This window comes from Alligator mississippiensis, chromosome 14, assembly GCF_030867095.1.
Source record: "Alligator mississippiensis isolate rAllMis1 chromosome 14, rAllMis1, whole genome shotgun sequence".
Classification (NCBI taxonomy): domain Eukaryota; kingdom Metazoa; phylum Chordata; order Crocodylia; family Alligatoridae; genus Alligator; species Alligator mississippiensis.
Window position 1 is genome coordinate 29,956,551 of NC_081837.1, and position 16,982 is coordinate 29,973,532.

General features: G+C 45.5%; 1 protein-coding gene and 1 long non-coding RNA gene across 4 annotated transcripts in view; one reads left to right on the top strand and one right to left on the bottom strand.

Annotated features, from left to right (window-relative positions):
• The window catches only part of STX1A (syntaxin 1A), a 303,668-nt gene that overhangs the window by 105,717 nt on the left and 180,969 nt on the right, over positions 1-16,982 (top strand). The window lies entirely within an intron of this gene.
• LOC132244777 (uncharacterized) lies at positions 1,819-10,425 on the bottom strand. Its single transcript, XR_009456535.1, has 2 exons — positions 9,956-10,425; positions 1,819-9,093 (listed from the first exon to the last, which is right to left on the bottom strand). It is a non-coding gene; the product is annotated as an uncharacterized LOC132244777 (long non-coding RNA).

The following is a 16,982-nucleotide window of genomic DNA, read 5'->3' on the forward strand; positions in this document are numbered from 1 at the left end:
TCTTCAGGAGTCCTTCTGTGCCTGTTCTTGAAATGTTGGTCTCTGGTGAGCTTGGGTGGAGCTAAGAGAATGACCCTGGAGTGTCATTTGGATGACGTCCACGGGAGCAGGCGAGTGAGGTGCGATTAGGAAGCCCTGGCTTTGGTACACTGCCAGCATGATGCAGACATACCCATAAACTCTGACTGTCACATCCGTCATCGCTCCTGGTGCTCAAAATGGTACATGATGTTTTTGGTTTTTGGCCTCTGGTTCATTCTCTTCACGTTCTATGTTTAATGGGAAGCGTTCATTGGATTTTGGAGCACCTGGTATGGGTGCTTAGTGATTTCTGGTGGCCCTTTCTCTGCATCTGTTTTCCTCCCCGCTTATATTAATGCTTCTTTTTTACTGCCTTGTGTAATGGATTGTGCTCCTTGAATGAATTACTCCAGGGAGCATAAATCTTTAAATCTGTAGCCAGTTTCCTTCTATCTGTCAGTTCAATCCATCTCAAGTGGACTTAAGAAGCCTTGATAAATATTTAAAACCTCTAAGTGGGCCCATTATTACAGCGTAACAGAAAGCAAGAGATATTTCAGATGCACATAAATTTAAACTCGAACCACACCCCCGAGTTTCTAGATATGAGGGAGACCCACAAGACATGAGACTGAGATGGTGGCTTCTAAAAGGCAGAAAAGTTCTTTGGGTTCCTTGTCTAAAGAATATGATGCGGATAGGATTTTCTGTTCCTGATCAAAGGGGTCATCCTGAGCTCTCCAAAGTAGTAGGGCCACGGGTAGAGTTGCTTCCGGAGTGCATGAATCTGTAGGTACTTACCTCTTCTTTATGCAAAACTGGCGCTGAAACTGTGAGATGCTGTTTTGCATTGTTTGTGCGTGGGCTGTAAATATAACACTTCTGAGCAGATTCTTCCAATACCACTTTGCTTAAAGAGTGAACTAATTGCTGTGTGCTCCTTCTAACCATGACCTCTGGCATTCAGCAGCCTGCCTAGGCAGTGGGGCACAGATGGAAATGCCACCCCGGGGAGCTTGGAGCAATGGTCACTCACGCAGGCACCACCAAACTGAATCAGGGTTGACACAGTGAAAATGAGCAGTTTGCTTCTCTTTGTTCCAGAGACTCTTGCATCCTTCTCCTCTCTGCTCCCATTTCCATGGCTCATTTGTTCACTACATGCTGTAATATTTGTATCTCGGCGGTACTCATTCATTGTTGGTGTTCAGTCACATGAAGCGCTGCATCTGTGTGCCAAGAGGAGGAAAGCCAAACAGAGCAGGAGTGATTTGTGGCTAAGTGAATATATTCCTGTGTGTCACTTAGGCACGAACATAGAGCTGTCTGTTAGGAGTCACAAATAACATGCGTTGTGGGCCTGTGATGAGATGAGCTTAATAAGTGCTCTCAAGTCCAGGCAGAAAAGTCCCTGTGTTCTTGTCAATTAAGTGCTGTGAAACAAGGCAACCCATTTTAATGGCTGGAGCTGCTGGCATGAGAACATACAGGTTGACGCATAAAGCCAGAGCTCTATTACTGGGTTCACTGTAGGATTTCCCTTTGGGGTTTAATGCATTCTGAAAGCAGTGCTCTCAACAAGGGCGAATGTTGAAATGTTTTTTACAAAGTAGAGACTGTGACCGGGGCTCCCAGACTAAACAGCACAAGAAAGGTTTTTTCCAAAGCCTGCAGGTTGCTGTACTCTGCTGTGTGTTACGTTCAAGGCTGCATTCCCTTTGCTGCTGTGCGTTGTGGTGGGAGAAATCTCCCTAAGGTCCGTTGTCTAGCTGTAATTTGATTGACAGACAACGCAGGTAAAGAAAGACAGCTGTTTATTTGCTCGAGCAAAGACCATAAAGCCAGCAAAAGGCAAAATGGCCCCCCCTCAAGGGTGAGGCGATCTTTTATACTTCTTACAACAAAGCAAGACTATATGGTTAACAAAAAGCAATACTTGGGGCAGTGCTCTACAAATCTTTGTAACAGCATATTTCTATTAAGCTGAATTAGCACTTTTAAAAGCTAAAAGTTAAGTAACAGTAACATTATGTTAGCAAAACCTTACACAGTAGAAGATACTTCTCAAGGACACAACCAGTAAGCTCAAAAAATGGTTTCTCTGTCTTATCTTACTTCTTGCTGTAGCTGATTTTTTTAGCACACAGACACAGATTCACTTTTTAACTCAGAAAATGCTTGGTGCAGTTAAAATGATTACTTGACACAAGCAAAGGCCTAGCTATCATTCTGCCTTGTGGTCAGCTGCATTACTAGGCCACAGGTCATGCCTTGTATTCAGCTGTAAAGCTAATACTTCTTAAAAAATCCAAATTATTGTAAACCTAACAGCATGCTTTCAGAAAACTATTCTATTTCAGGGTAATAACAAACTTGCGCACTACAGCGTGGTTCTGGACATGCTAATCTTTTTGTTCAAAGATCATTGCAAAGGTAACAATGAAAATGAGCCTTTTTGTGGGAGGTAATTCACTCTCTTCTCCTTCAGGCCCCTAGCAAATCTCCCCCTGGTCATCTTGCCTGTTGTCAGGGCTGCCCTGTGCTACAAGATGGCTGCTAATGCAAAGCAAAGCATGCTTCAATTAAAATGTGAGCAAAGGACTGGAGGACAATAAGTTAAGCCGGGAAAGCCCCAAATCAGTTGCCAAAACCAACCAGCTTTTCTAGTTAACAGTAATTAGTTATGTAGCACAGAAAGCAAGATGGTACCTGTCTTTTTTCTCTTTATCATATCAGTTCCATGACAATGTGATACGAGCTTTGCTCGTTGCTGCTATCTTTACCCACTGTATCTGCAGGAATTATGTTGTACGCTTGGGGCATGGGTTACCTATATAACAACAGCTTTTACAGGCCTCAGCCCTACCACGCTATGCATATCCAAATGTATAGTAAGGACTGCTCTAGCCCAGAAGAGTTTCCGTGTAAAGTAAAGAATTTGCCAGGACTCCACAAACCTATAGCACTATAGAAATTCAGAGGAAACTCCCCTTAAAATAAACCCTCCTATACTGCTACTCACACTTCCTTCTTGGATGCAAAAGCCCTGCCTTTTGCATCTCAGACAGGAGCACAGATTCCAAGAATAGAGAGAAGCTGTGTCATCATAAAGGTGTGTTTTACTTTGCAATCAGTACCAACACCACTGAGCAATGAAGAGGGACCAAATCACTCCCATGGAAAGGGGTGGAGTTCAGCAGCTGCCATCTGCTGCCTCTGTTTCCTAGTGCCCTCATTTCCTGTATTTGGCATTTTCCTCTTTGGGATATGTTTGCAAGGGGAAAGGTAGGGAAGAGGCTGCTAAAAGTTAGATCGACCTGCTTAGTTCTCTGTGTAGCTGTCCTCTACTTAGGATTTTCTGGTGTTGGGACTATGTGCAGGAGAGGAGCAAATTTGCTTTTGCAATTGATTGTGTGGGAAGAATGAGTTTCTGTATTTCATGCCTCATTTCTCATTTTCTGTGGATTATTTCCAGATTCCTGTGTTGTGCAGTTGTGGGAGGAAGGGATTACATTGTGAATTTTCTAGTAACAACTAGTCCAAGTGGGAGAAGCACATTTTCAAAGTGTCAAGGTTTAAGTGAGTAAGGTTTAGTACACTTCTCTTGTCTACAGTCCTAAACTGTAGTCTTCTGAAAGTGGGGGGAAGAGGGATGTTCCTGGTGCATCTTCCCTCTGCACTGTGCCAACAGTGGTCCTGAAACCTCCAGCAGATTCTGTGGAAGTTTAACATTTTCTAAAAGGCATGCAGACCATGGCCTTGCCTCGTTGTTGGTTTGAAGCCCCCTTCTTCCTAGTTGATTTCCATGGTGCTTGAACCACAGCAAAGGACTCTGGGAAACTTGGTTCCACTAAAATTTACTGAGGTCCTTAGGTGACTCAAGTTGCTTCTTCTGATTCCATTGTAGGGCAAGACCATTTCCTTATCTATTAAACCTTTCCTGATAAGAGCTGAGTGTCCCCATAGTCTCACTGCTGGGAGCTTTCAATGCTGGAACATTGTAAAAACACAGCAGAGAAACAGATGTGCAACTCCCTGATCTAACTCATAGTGCATAACAGAAAGCGTCATGAGTTAGAGCGAATCCCCCCCCCCCCCCCCAACAGATGTTTGCAGGTAGGTGCGGTGGGGGAGGAAGGAGGATCATGCTCCACTTTGGAGCTGATTTAGCAGAGAGGAGCTGCCTACCTGCAGCCTCTCTCCCCTATCCTCACCTCCCCCCACCCAACTCAGGTGCTGTCTGAAAGTAGGGATAAGGAGCTGGGGGCTGGGGGGTGGTAACATAAGGCACAGGGCCCCAATCCACCTGCCCCCTCCAGCTGAGGCTGGGCAAACCCCAGCCTGCAGTTCCCTCCCTTCTCTTCTCCCTCCTTCCTTCTCTTCTCCCTCCTCCCTTCCTGCAGACAGCACTGGGGTTGGGGCTGGGCTGCATCAACCCAGCCCCAATTGTACACAGGAATTGACAGAGGTTACCTAACGCAATCTGCTTTGGCGTGCCTTCATCTGGTCCTTCGTTAGATGAGGGTTAAATTTGTTGCATAATTGGCCACTTTTAAAGTGCTCTGCAGCCGTGCACGTGTCACAGCATGGCTGTAGAGCACTCTCAGGGGCCTGATCGCACGACAAATGTCACTTCTGTCAGTGCCTACTGGTTAGTATGTGGACAGAGCTCCAACATGAGGGAGCCTGTCCTGGATGGAAATAGGTTGTAGTTTAACCACCCTCTGAGGCCAGTGCTCTACATGGAAATCTGTCTCTAAAGGAAAGCTAAAGGCACTTAGTAAAGGTATTTTCTGAGGGAGAAGGGAGGAACTTGTTAGCTGTTGGTCCTAGGAAAGAGTGAGCTCATTGTCTTCTTAGGTGGGGATTTAGCAACAGCAGTTTGTCGCTGTCAAATGGAGTCTGATTTTGAAGCACTGATACGTTTGCAAAACAACCCTCTTGTGCCTTCCACTCCTGACAACTGGGCCTATATAAATTGCAGGACAGAGTATTGAGTTTAAGCTTCTGTACTGGAAAAGCATGGGAAGAAGATCATTACACTTCCCAGCTTAAGGCACCAGAAATGAAATTTTGATTCAGATTCCCCCTGTGTATTCATTAAAAGCTGCTTCTGCAGAAGGCCTCATGGAAGGAACGATCTGCTGGGCAGAAGAATCAGCAGCTCAGCTCAAGATGCCCAGAGCAGCAAATGGCATATAAAATACAGAGGGAAGCTGAAGCCGTGGTTTGATTAATTTATGAAGATTCTGTTCCTCGGAAAGCTTCAGAAGGTTCATGAATGTTTCTGAGCTGCCAGAGCCGGGGATACAGAGCTTGGAGCAGAGAAGTGAGACAGACTGCTCACAGTGGTTTTCAAGAGAGGCATATCTTGGTATCGTGTAATTGCCTAACCCCACTGAAACCTTCTTGCACACCAGCTGCATCTCAGGGCCCTGCTTCTCTGAAGACCAGGGGAAGTTGGGTCCTGTTCTGTTCAGTGGCTGGAGGAGATATTGCAAAACCTTAGGATTGGCAGTGCCAGGTTGTTTTCCATTGCAGAGAGAGATGCAAATTGGTGGTGTACCATATTCTGGTACAAGGGCCATGACATGTATCATGTTCCAGAAACTGGCCTCTGACTGTTGCCGGGCTAGCTGTCCATGAGAAGGAGCAGGGCAAAGTTATAACATCTCAGGATGCTCTATCATTCCATGTTAGGAATCTAACAAACGTTTCTGTTCCCTTGAAGGCATTAGGAAACTGGATCTAGAATTGGAGGCAAAGGGTCCTGGGTGATCTGGTTTCCAGTCCATGTGTCAAAGGCCTGGCAAAGAACTTCTGGGGAATGTGGACGTATATGCAACACATTCTTGCTTATATATCTCCCATGAACATCCATGGACTGTGTTAGCACCGGAAAGAACCGAAATTGCCACAGCTACTCAATGAGACTCTGACGTGTAAGGCACGAACAAGAAAAGTCTGCTCTGCAGTAATTTCCAGTGACACAACTTCATGTCAGAATAAATGAAGCAAGAAGGTTACACAAGGTGAATTCCTGCTGAGATCATTCTCTGGGTGACTAGCATTGTGTGGACAATTGCATTTGTCTCAAGGATCAGAAAATGTTTTCAGTTTGGGGAATTCTTTTATCAAGTGCCTTTCACCTAGCATTTCTCCATACACAAATTCCATCTGGCTGTTGTTTGAGTCTGTTCTATTCGTGTTCAATGACCCACTGTGGAAAGCTGTTTGTTTGGAGCCATCACTGTTTAGGTCTGCTCGGCTGTAAAAAATCCGAGTGGGTGAGAGTAATGGCCTTTCCCTGGCTAGGTAAAATTTCTCCGTGCACAGATATTAGTCAGCTGTTTGTCCACACTCCAGATGAGTGGCTGCTTCAGAACCATTCCAGTGTTTGAAGTGATGTCTTGTTTTAAGCTTCCTCTAAAGTTGGTTGCAGCCACCTGACCAGAGCTGTGCTAATATTGTCAGCAACAACAGATGATGATTATTGTATTACTCATGGAGCAACAAAGAAATGGTCCCCCATAGTCACAGGACCGTATGAACATTAGGCTGGAAAGGACCCTCTGGATCACCAAGTCCATTCCCTTGCTGTCCTAGAGAAATACATCTCAGGTGCCTATTTATAAGCCTGCCACGTTCCATCTTTACTCTAGGTAAGTTTCTTGCCTCCATAGTTTTAGAGGTTTTTCCTCTGGAAGTCAGAAATCCTCTTTTTACTTCCAGTCTGATTTTTTTTTTTCCTGGCCAGTTTATATTGCTTTGGTTTTTGTGCCAGCACTGAATTCTTTAGTTTCCATAGCTTCCCCTTCCCTGGTGCTTACCCCCTGAAGTTTTTTAGACAGCAATCGGAGCCCGCCTCTGCTAGTTTTGGTAGGCTAAACAAGCCAGCTTTTTAATCTTCTCTTGGCATGATAGGTTTCATTCCCTTGATCACTCTAGTAGCCCTTCTCTGTATGTAATTCAGTGTGAACTCATCTTTCTTGCAGACAGGTGACCAGAATTATTCACAGTATTTCATATGAGGTCTCTCCAATGCATTATTCAATGTCAATAATACTTTCCTATCTTGGCGGATGTGAGCACACAGAGGCAGTTTCTGTCCCGAGGAGTTTACACTCGATAGCCTGCAATTGCCTTGGCAGAATATGCAATTGCCTTGGTGGAATAGGAAGGTTGATTTTAAGTCACTGGACTAGGTCTTGAAACCTGGATGCATTTATCATCTCAGACTCCCTGTGTGAACTTCAAAATAATATGCACAATGCAAATCCACTTGCTCTTTCAAGCATGTCCTTCCACAGAAGCCTGAAGGTTTCAGGACCACTGTCAGCACAGTGCAGAGGAAAGATGCTTCAGGAGCACCACCACCTACAGACACAAAATTAAAAAGCCAGTCTTGCTCAGGACTGTAGGAAAGAAATGCATAATAAATCAGCAACCAGACCTTAATAATGAAAATGCATCCTACTTGGACGAGCTGTTACTAGGAGATTCACAATCAAATTCCTTCCTCCTGCACATGCCCACATCTGCGTTGTTTCGCTGAAGGGCCTGAGCGCACTTGGAACTGTGGGTTCACACAGGATTATTATCTAGATGTAGAGGTTCAATGTGGCTCTGCTGAAGTGGCCGTGAAGCGTCCCTGCTTAGATTTCTTCCTTTAACAGAGGAGGCTGAAGGGGCCTCCTCTGCTTACTAATTTCCAGGAGTGGAGCTTTCTGTAGGCAGTTTGCTCCTGGGAGAAAACAAGACTCCATACTTGTAGTTGCAGTCTGTTGACCCACATGGAAACTTTTGAACATGTTTTTTCTCAGATTCACTTTCCTCCTCTCTCTTCAGGTCTTTGCAGATTCAGGGCAGGTGATCAAGGGAGGAGTGTTTAGGCTGACAGTGCTGTGATACCAAGAAGCAAAGCATGTGAGCCCAGATTCTAGCCCACCTATTCAGCATGTAAGTGGGCTTGGGCGCATAGGTGTAATTCTGTTTCATCTTGCTGGAATCCTTAAAAACAGGTAAAATACAAAAGGCTGATGGTCCTCCTCCTCTTTGCTGCTTTTCTGTGACTCATTCTCAAGGGTAAAATGATTGTGTGTTACAAAAGTAGATGCAATATGGATTTTCAGGGACTTGAACAGGGTAGAATAGAATCGCAGTTAGGTGCATAGGTTCACTTAGAGGCTTAATAAATTGAAATACAATCTGGCCATTTGATTGCAAGTAGTGGTTTTTATTGCAGCTGGCTAGTAATTCTGCTCTGACAGAACTTCTCTAGCACACCCACATGAGAGCTGTTTTCAGCCCATTTGTGTGAGCCCTTTCTTTGTTTTGTTCAGAACAATGTGTTGGGGAAGAGAGAGTCTCTAAAGAATTTTGAATGTTGACATGGAGACTCACACTGGAAGCACTGAGATACTGTCTTGAAATGCATGGGATCACAAACTATTTGCCCACCCATCTGTGCACACGGCCTTGGTTATGGCAGTAATTATACCCATTGCCTTCTAGCACTCCTTGGAAACCTCTCTTGCTCTCTTCAGCATTGTTGATGAGATCAAAGATTGTTGAATAACATCCTTCTGCAGGGCTTTGAACAGTTGGCTAGAATTAGAAGGGTAATGAGTTTAGAAGGCTAACGGGCTGAACCGGTGAAGATGCTGCATTCCTGTTTATACCAGAAGGAAGCCATTGTAGGCAGTCTTGGATAAACTGGGGTTCAGTTGAAACCCTCCTGGCAGGTGTCCCAAGCAAATCATTAACTGTCACTTTCTTGGAGTGTCAACGGTATTGAGAAAGTGTGGGTTGGTGAAGACTGACAAGCATTTCAAAAAAAACAACATAGAGACTGCTGTAAGGAAAGAAGAGGTGCAGGGAACAGTCCTGGTGGACATCAGAGAGGGTTTTGGCAGCTCTATGTGGGAGGAAAGCTAGGGATTTCTGGGAGTGTGACAGTTCTCAGACATGGTCCTTGCAGTCAGTCTTAATGTTATCCATTCACTGGGTAGGCCAGTTTGTGGCTCCTTCAGAGCTCTCCAGTCTGTAAGAGCTCCCAAACCTTGGACAAACCTTAAAAAAACAAAACGAAAAAACAAGGATCCTGATTGTCAGGACAGTCGCTCAGGAGGCAGTACATTTGTGTAACTGAGGAATGACAGTGCAACTGCAATTTCCACACCTTGGCTATTTGGCTCATCAATTATCTGAGTGGTGAACCTGTCCCCACCTTTGCAATGTGATGCATGTGTCCTGGTAACTAGCAACAAAGAGTGAGATGGTGGGAAGGTGCAAGAGAAAAGTATTAACATGAGGGGAAAAACTAAAAATTACTGATTTAAGTCTGGAACTTAATATACGTCATAAGTGACTGATACAGCATAGGGAAAGCAGCCCTCAGATATAAAGACAAATGAAGAGAAGCTGCTGCAGTCTTCATGGACTTTGTTACAGGCTCACTTAGCTGAATTCATTCAGCTATCTAAATGGCTTTGTGTTTTCCAAGGGGGAGTTGAATAATTCAGGGTGAACTGCCCAACTGCGCTGGTGTGTATTTGTGTGGGTGGGGGGAAAGCAGTGGCAGCCACTCCTCTGCCAGGGAGCAGAAAATGAACACGGGGCAGTCAAATCCATGCAGCACTTCCTCTCCTCTTCCCACGAGGTCTTTGGGAAAGTAGCTGCAGGGAGGAGACAGCCAGAGGCAGAAGCTGGCGCAGCAGCTGTTTAAGCAGGGACTAAAAAAAAAAAAAGATGACGTTATCAGTCAGCTTTCTGCCCATTTCACTCTGCCCAGCCTCTCCCTGGTATTGACTGGCTGTTTGCTCCAACCCCTCCCACTCCTCACTCTCTTTGTCTTTCCAGCTAGTTAAACTCCCTTAATAGAAACCCTGGTAAATGGATTAAACAACAGACAAACAAGCACAGTGACACTCACGTGATGTTTGTCGTCATCACAGTGTTCGCTCGACTGCCACGTGCTGTCGCTTCCCCTGCTCTGTGTCCGTCTGCTCTGTTGAGATTAAAAACTCTGCTGTTTGCACAGTGGAACCCAACTCTCATTTGGCTCTTAGGTATTACCAAAGTAAACCAGATAAATCAGTGAATCTCAGCAAGGGTGCTGCACGGTGTCAGATTTAGGCACAAGCTAAGTATGATACAGCTTAGGGCAGGGGTGGGCAAAATGTGGCCCGGGGGCTGGATGCAGCCTGCCAGGCCATTCTATCCAGCCCACGGGGTGCCTAAAAAATTTAGAAAATTAATATTAATCTGCTCTGACCTGCCTGTCATGTGGCTCTCGATGGCTTGCCAAAACTCACTAAGCGCCTCTCTGCCCAAAATAATTGCCCTCCCCTGGCTTAGGGCCTCACATTACAAGGGGCCTCTAAATAGGAAAAAAAACCACAGTAAAACCTCACACATCTGGCATGCTCGGGACCGAGCACATGCCAGAAATTTGAAAATGCCGTTTTTTTCAAACCAGCACTGCAGCCAGTCGTGGAGCTTGGGAGGGGTGGGGGTAGGGGGGTTGCGGCAGCTGGTCCCGCAGCACCAGCCGCACACAGAGCAATGGCACAGGGTGTTTAATGGAGGTGGCAGCAGCCACATGCAAGCTTCCCCTGCCACTTCCAGGCCGGCGGGGTGGGGAAGCTGTGGCCGGTCCCAAAGTGGCAGGGGAAGCACCGGTTTTTGTGAGTGTTTCACTTTTTTTGGTAATACTATGGGGGCCTCTTAAGCTTGACATATCTTAAGGCCCCAGCAAGTCATAATCTCCGGCCCTTGTGCTGCAGCATCCTGGGTACCATGAGTTCCTTTTATGGATGATGCGGGGTGCCACAAAATATTATCAGTTAAATATGCAAATACCCAGAGATTTCAAATAGGAATCCATATTAGTGATTGATATGGATTATCTTCTGCCAAATCTCACCTCCCCTTCCTCCCCACAGCTTCTTCTAGTCCTCCCCATGTCCTCTCTCACCTCCTCCTCATTTCCCAGGCACTAGGTTTGCATGTCCTGGTGATGGGAGTGTTCTCCCAAGAATCTCCTAATAGGCCATAATGAGTTACAGGCTTCACCTGGGACCGAAGACAGGTGAGCTCAGGCCTGTGCCGCAGGGGCCCTTGTTTCTCCCAGGTCAGTTGCTTGTGTTTTGCCTTCTAGAGTTGCCCTTCAGCAGCGACCAAGGCAGAGACAGAAGGTCTTTCTTTTGTTTTTTTGTTACAGTTCCTGGAATTTAGCATTGTGTTTATTGTGAGGAGGGGAAGGAGTTGGGTGCACAGTCCTTCTGCAGGAGTGGTGTGCAGGGTACTGTAGGTGAGGGTTTGGGGATCTCCCTTGGCTTTAGGTGGGGTAGTGGCAGGGGGTGGGTAGGTGGTGAGTATTGAGTGAGGTAGGGTATGGAAAAGCTTCTTGTCTCTGGGTTTGATTGGCATTTGGCAGACCTGGTTGGGGTTGGTGACGAGGTTTGCTTGCATGGAGGTGGGGAGTTGGAGTTCTTGCACTTAGGATGTTGTTGGGGAATCATGTCTTTTTGGTTAGTTGATTGGTTGTTGTAAGCTGCTCTGAGCCTTTTGGATAGGGCAGGATATAAATTTAACAAATACATGTGAAAGGCAAGGGCTTCTTAGGGTGAGAACATTTATTGGACCAGATATGTAGTTTAAACAGAATTAGACAAACTTTTGAATGCACAGTGTTCTTAATCATAAATAAACCATGTCCAAAACAGTCTGACTTGTTGTAGCTTTTGAGTTCTTTGCAGCAGAAGAATTGCTCTTATTTTTCTGTAGTCCAAAAAACAAGTGAAAGCTAAGATTTGGCATTTTCAGAAAGGTGCCGTGTGTGCAACAAAGGGAGTCTCGAGTCTAAGGAGGTTGAGAATCATTGGGATAAACAGTAGGGGTTGCAATTACTTGTGAGTAATCTAGTTACTGCCTGTCAGAGAAACAGCAACATTGAGCTGTCTCACTATGTCAGCTAAGCAAATAATAGAAATGTGTCTTGTTCCATAAGGAGAGCAGTCATGCTGCAGCAGGAACAACACGGTTTTTCCTGTATTTCTACAGTCTTTCCATTTGATGGCCCTTTGACAGTTCCTGCATTATTGCAGGTGGAATTCTCTTTTTCCAGGCAGCTGACACAAATCTTTCTGTGTGTTTAAGTTCTGTGGTTACAGATGCCTATTGTCTACTCTTTCATCCAAAACAATACCATATTGTCTGAAATACCAAGTGTCTGTATAGTAAATATCAATTAACGTTAACCTGATTCATGAGAACATAAAAAAGAAGCTGCTTCATAATTATTTCTGTCTTAATTTAGACCACATAGTTAGCAGTACTTCTCCAAGGTCTGTTTCTGGTTGCAGCAAGCTCCCGGCAGGAGAGGTGGGGTGCGTTCGTGGAATGGTTTTCACTGTGAGGAAGTAATGTATGTTCTCTCTGCTAAGGGCGCCCCACTATAGCCCAGCGGCTGTACCTCATCTCCCAGTGGAACATTTCCCTGGCAATGTGCACTTGGGGATTTTCTGTAGGCTGCTGTATTCCTGATCAGAGCTCATTTGGTAACTGTTGGAGGTATTGCCGCTTTGTGCTAGTAAGAGGCAGCTGCTGTGCCTCATGTAAGGTTAATGTTACTTATAGAAGCACAGCACCCTGGTGGTGAATAAATGCTGGACCATCCTTTTTTTGCCACTGGTTTCCTTCAAGGGCTGGTTCCACAGTTTTTTTCAGGCTCTGCCTAGGAGTAGCCCCCGGGTTCTGCGGAGGAACGCATCTGAAGGTGGTGGCTCTCTACAGTCCACCAGATTATTCCAGTTTTCAGTAGACTGGCCTCAGTAGGTCTTAGATCAACAGCTAATCTCTGTTATCTGCGGTACAAAGGAAGCTTTATCACTTGCCAAAATTGAATCTTTCTTGGTAGTGACTAGCAAGAGTGTTTATGCTGGGAGAGATGCGTGGCAGGTCTCGCAGAAGTCTAGCAAATTTTCTGGCTGGGAGTTCTCCTTATTAAATTTTCTTTAACCCCTTGAATTATGAGAGCCCTGACTTTTCTGCACCTTGGCAGGACCTTTAAACTCTCTCTCTCCTGGTGAAGCAGAACAGGCAGTGTATTTAGCTGCCACAAGCTGCGGGTTGTTCTAGCACAGGCTGTTCCTCTGCCCTGAAGGAAATGTTTCCTCTTGCTCCCAGTACGCTATAGATTGAGTTAACAAAGGAGAGGCGAGTGAAAAGGGAGAAGGCTCCAGAGCAAAGTGACTTCCAGCAGGGGCTGAACAGTTTAATCTCCAGCTTGGCTCCAGGTAGGTGGAGGCAGAGCCTGGGGCTCCTGAGATATGGGGCCTGCCATGGATTTGTCTCTGAAAGAGCTTCCTGCTATTATGCTGGCTCTCCCTCTCATTAAACATTTATCTCTGCTGACTGGATTAAAACACCTGCTGCTTGTATGCTGATTAGTCCTGCCCCACACCTTTCCTTTATACCTCCCTGGAACTATCCAGTGCTGAGCTCTGCTTTCACAACTCTCATTCAAAACTGGGGAAGGGGATGGATCATCTCAGGATGGATGGCAGGGATTTTTTTTGCTTTTAGAGCAGCAGCAGCCCTTCTGTTACTGGCTTGATTGAGGATGCATGGTGATGTTGCATGACACATCCCCTCCATGCTGCTCAGTGCTGGCAGGTGTAAATCCAGCTGTTGTCCTTTGGACGGAGTATAGCACCAGTAGGGAGTGAATGAAGAAGCTGGCATGGGAAGGAGCCAAGATGTGGAATAAGGGGAAATCACATGCATGCAGTGCTTCCTAGACTTAGCCCTCCCTATCCAAAAGAAATACTTAGATCTGCCAGGTCAGGACTCCCCCTGGCAAACCACAGAAACCAGCCCAGAAGGCCAGGTTGTTTCCTTGCAGCTCTCAGCTGAAAATGCACCCCTCCCCCTCTCTACCTTTTTGGTATGAGGACTAGGATATACAGGGGGAGGCAGGGAGAGACCAGAGCTAAGATTACCAGGTATGCAAATCAAGCAGCTGCTTCCTCTTGCTTACTGCAGCTTGCCAGAGGGCAACTGGGATATGACAGTCTCTAGGAAACTCATGAAGGTGATCTGTATCCCATGGGGGTTGAGCTAACTGTAAGGGGAATCCCTTCTCGCTTCCGAGCAGAAGCCACAGAAAAGGGTGTGGGGAGGCAAAGGGACTAGGGCTGATAATGGCAGCTCTCAGCTGATTCTCTGGCTCCTGCTACCTGGTTCACTTCCTTGCATCAGCAAACAGCCTGGGTCCCCTCTTCACCTCTGTTCAGTTCCTTCCATCCTACAGCCCCAAACCAGGGTGAAGATCATTATTATTTCCAGCGTTAAGCTTTATTACTGTTTGTCCTTATGTGTCAGTATAAACAGAGCTGGCCGGAGGAGGTGGTATACGAGATCAGGAACTTGGAGCTTTCCTACTTCATTGCTGGAAAAAGGAGGCATCTAAGAGTTCTGAGCAGCTCTGCTAGTGCTTCTTGACGGAGATAACTTTGAGTTTTCTAAAAGATCTACTTGATTTGAGGCTCGAGTTATTGGGCTCTCGGCAGGATTCTCTGGAAGCTGTTCTCTGGCCCAGGTCATGCAGGGAGTCTCAAACTGGGTGTCAGAGTGGTCTTTCAAAGCTGAATATTCCTGACAAACCACAGGCATAACCTTTTGTGTGTAATCCTAGAATGTCAGCTTTTTGGGATACGTCCGCAAGAATTCTTGTCTCAGCCATTTTGGAAACATGGAAAGCATGGGATTGTGTTTTGGGGGGAGGGGTAGGAGAGGAAGCGCAGGATGTTATCAAGACAAACATAGACTTCAATATGGGCCAGCTGCCTGAATAAGTAATCGGAGTCATTGGGGGGCTTACAGTGAAGACAAGCCAGCATGGACTCTGTGATCATTACACAACAAGCTAAGCCAGAAGAAAGGCAGTGTACATCTCATTGGAAGTCCAGGGCTGTAAACAGATGTCACCTTTAAGGCTGCCCTGATTGACCCAAGTCAAAACCTGGGGCAAAAGAGGAGTGGCACAGCCCTTTACGCATATAGCCCTTCCAGGCGGCATTGCTGCTCCTCTACCAGTAAGTGCCCAGGAAGAGCTCACAGCCTGACAGGCTTGGTCCTGGAAGGACTGGGAATTTACTTGAATTAGTAGCTATTAACTCATAGCGATACACTGCATTGTGGTGGGGGGAAGGGGAAGTGTTACCACATTTTATCTCAGGTACTTTGTAGGACAGAAAGCTTTCTCCCAGGAGAAATGCCACTTTGTTTATACCCAAATATACCCTCTTTGGGAGAGGCAAGAACTCTGATGCAGCCCTGAAACTTTTCTGTCAAACCCATGGCAATGTTCTGGCTCAAGCAAACCAAGGACAGAGTCACTGTCCCCTCTCCCTCTAAGCGATTCAGTGCAGAGAGCCACAGAATGGTGCTTAAACTGCCTCCTTTCATCCTGCTGCTGCTACCTTACAGGGGTTTTCTTGCAGGTGTTTGCTGTTTATGGCTGATCCTTCTGACAAGGGAGTAGAGTCCTATGGGAGGAAGGGAGGGTGTTCTCCTTTACTTCACATACAAATCCCATGACATGCACTTTTGCTCTTGGATCTCATTTTAACCCTGCAATTTTTGATTGTCTTGACAGTGACAAATGGGGATAATCCATTTGCTGAAATTAATTTAGAAGGGCTGAGATGAAAGTAAGCCCCAAATCCTTTTATTGTGGTGAACTAGGATTACTGTGGTTCTGCCACTTGCTGCCAACCTGGGGAAAGCATCCTGCTGCATAGAAATTCAAGGCAAGTGGCCTTACTCAGTAAGAGGCAGTGAGGGCTGGAAGCCTGAAGCCCATCTTTGTTCAGGGAATGAGGTTTGAAAACATGTCTTACGGGGCTGTTTGTTCAGTCCTTGACCAGCTGCTTAAATGTGTGTTGAAGGGGAGGAGATGCTGCGTTATGCATTGACTGACATGCTCCAGCAACCTAATAGACAGATCTTCCTCCCTGTGACAGATGAGCTGCCAGAGCTCTTACACATGTGAGCTGTAGAAATTAAAGTGAACAACCTACAAGGCTCCAGTGCTTCTCAGCTAGGGAAATGGACCCTTGCTCTGCCCTTCATATTTGTTCAGCAAAGCCATGCAGTGATGCTCTTTGGGACTTATAGACCTGTCTCCTTTCTGCACAGTCACTAGGGGAAGCTGAGGTGGGCATTGTGGGTGTGTGGAGAAATAGTGGCTCCTTCTTGGTCTTTGAAAAGGGCTCATTTCTCAGACCTGTGAATAATCATCTAAGAAACAATTTGAACAAAAAATTGGAAATTGTTTAAGAAAATCTACAATTCCACACCCAAGGAAGGAGACTATCTAGTTAAACAAATGGCATGGCTTAAAGTAAAACTGAAAGCAGTTATAAAAGTTAATCATGAAAATGGTTTACGAAAAAGGGGAAGTTGATAATGAATATGTATTAAAAGCTAGGAGCTGTACGAAAAAATAAGGGCAATAACAGAAGGGCACAAGGAGATATCAATGAGCACCATATCGAAGGACAATAAGAAGGTATATTAAAATATAGTAGAAATGAAAGGGATCCTAAAATAGTGTTGCCACTAGGATTTTTAAATCATTTTTAATCAGTATGTTTGAATAGCTTTCATTCAATAGTGTTACAATGAACCATCTGAGGAGTTAAATTTGACTTGCAATAAGTTATGGATCAGAGGGAGACTTTCAGAAGACTGGAAAGGAGCTAGCTGTTCAGTTTTTGGGAAAGGATGACCTTAGTGTTTAGGAGCCTGTCATCAATCCCAAACAGAATAATGGATTAGGGGATGCAAGACTCTAATTAAAAGAATTAAGGGAGGCTAATCTACTTAAAGCCAGTAAACAGAGTTTTAGGGAAAGTACGGCTTGTCAAACTAACCTGGTATTTTGGGATCTT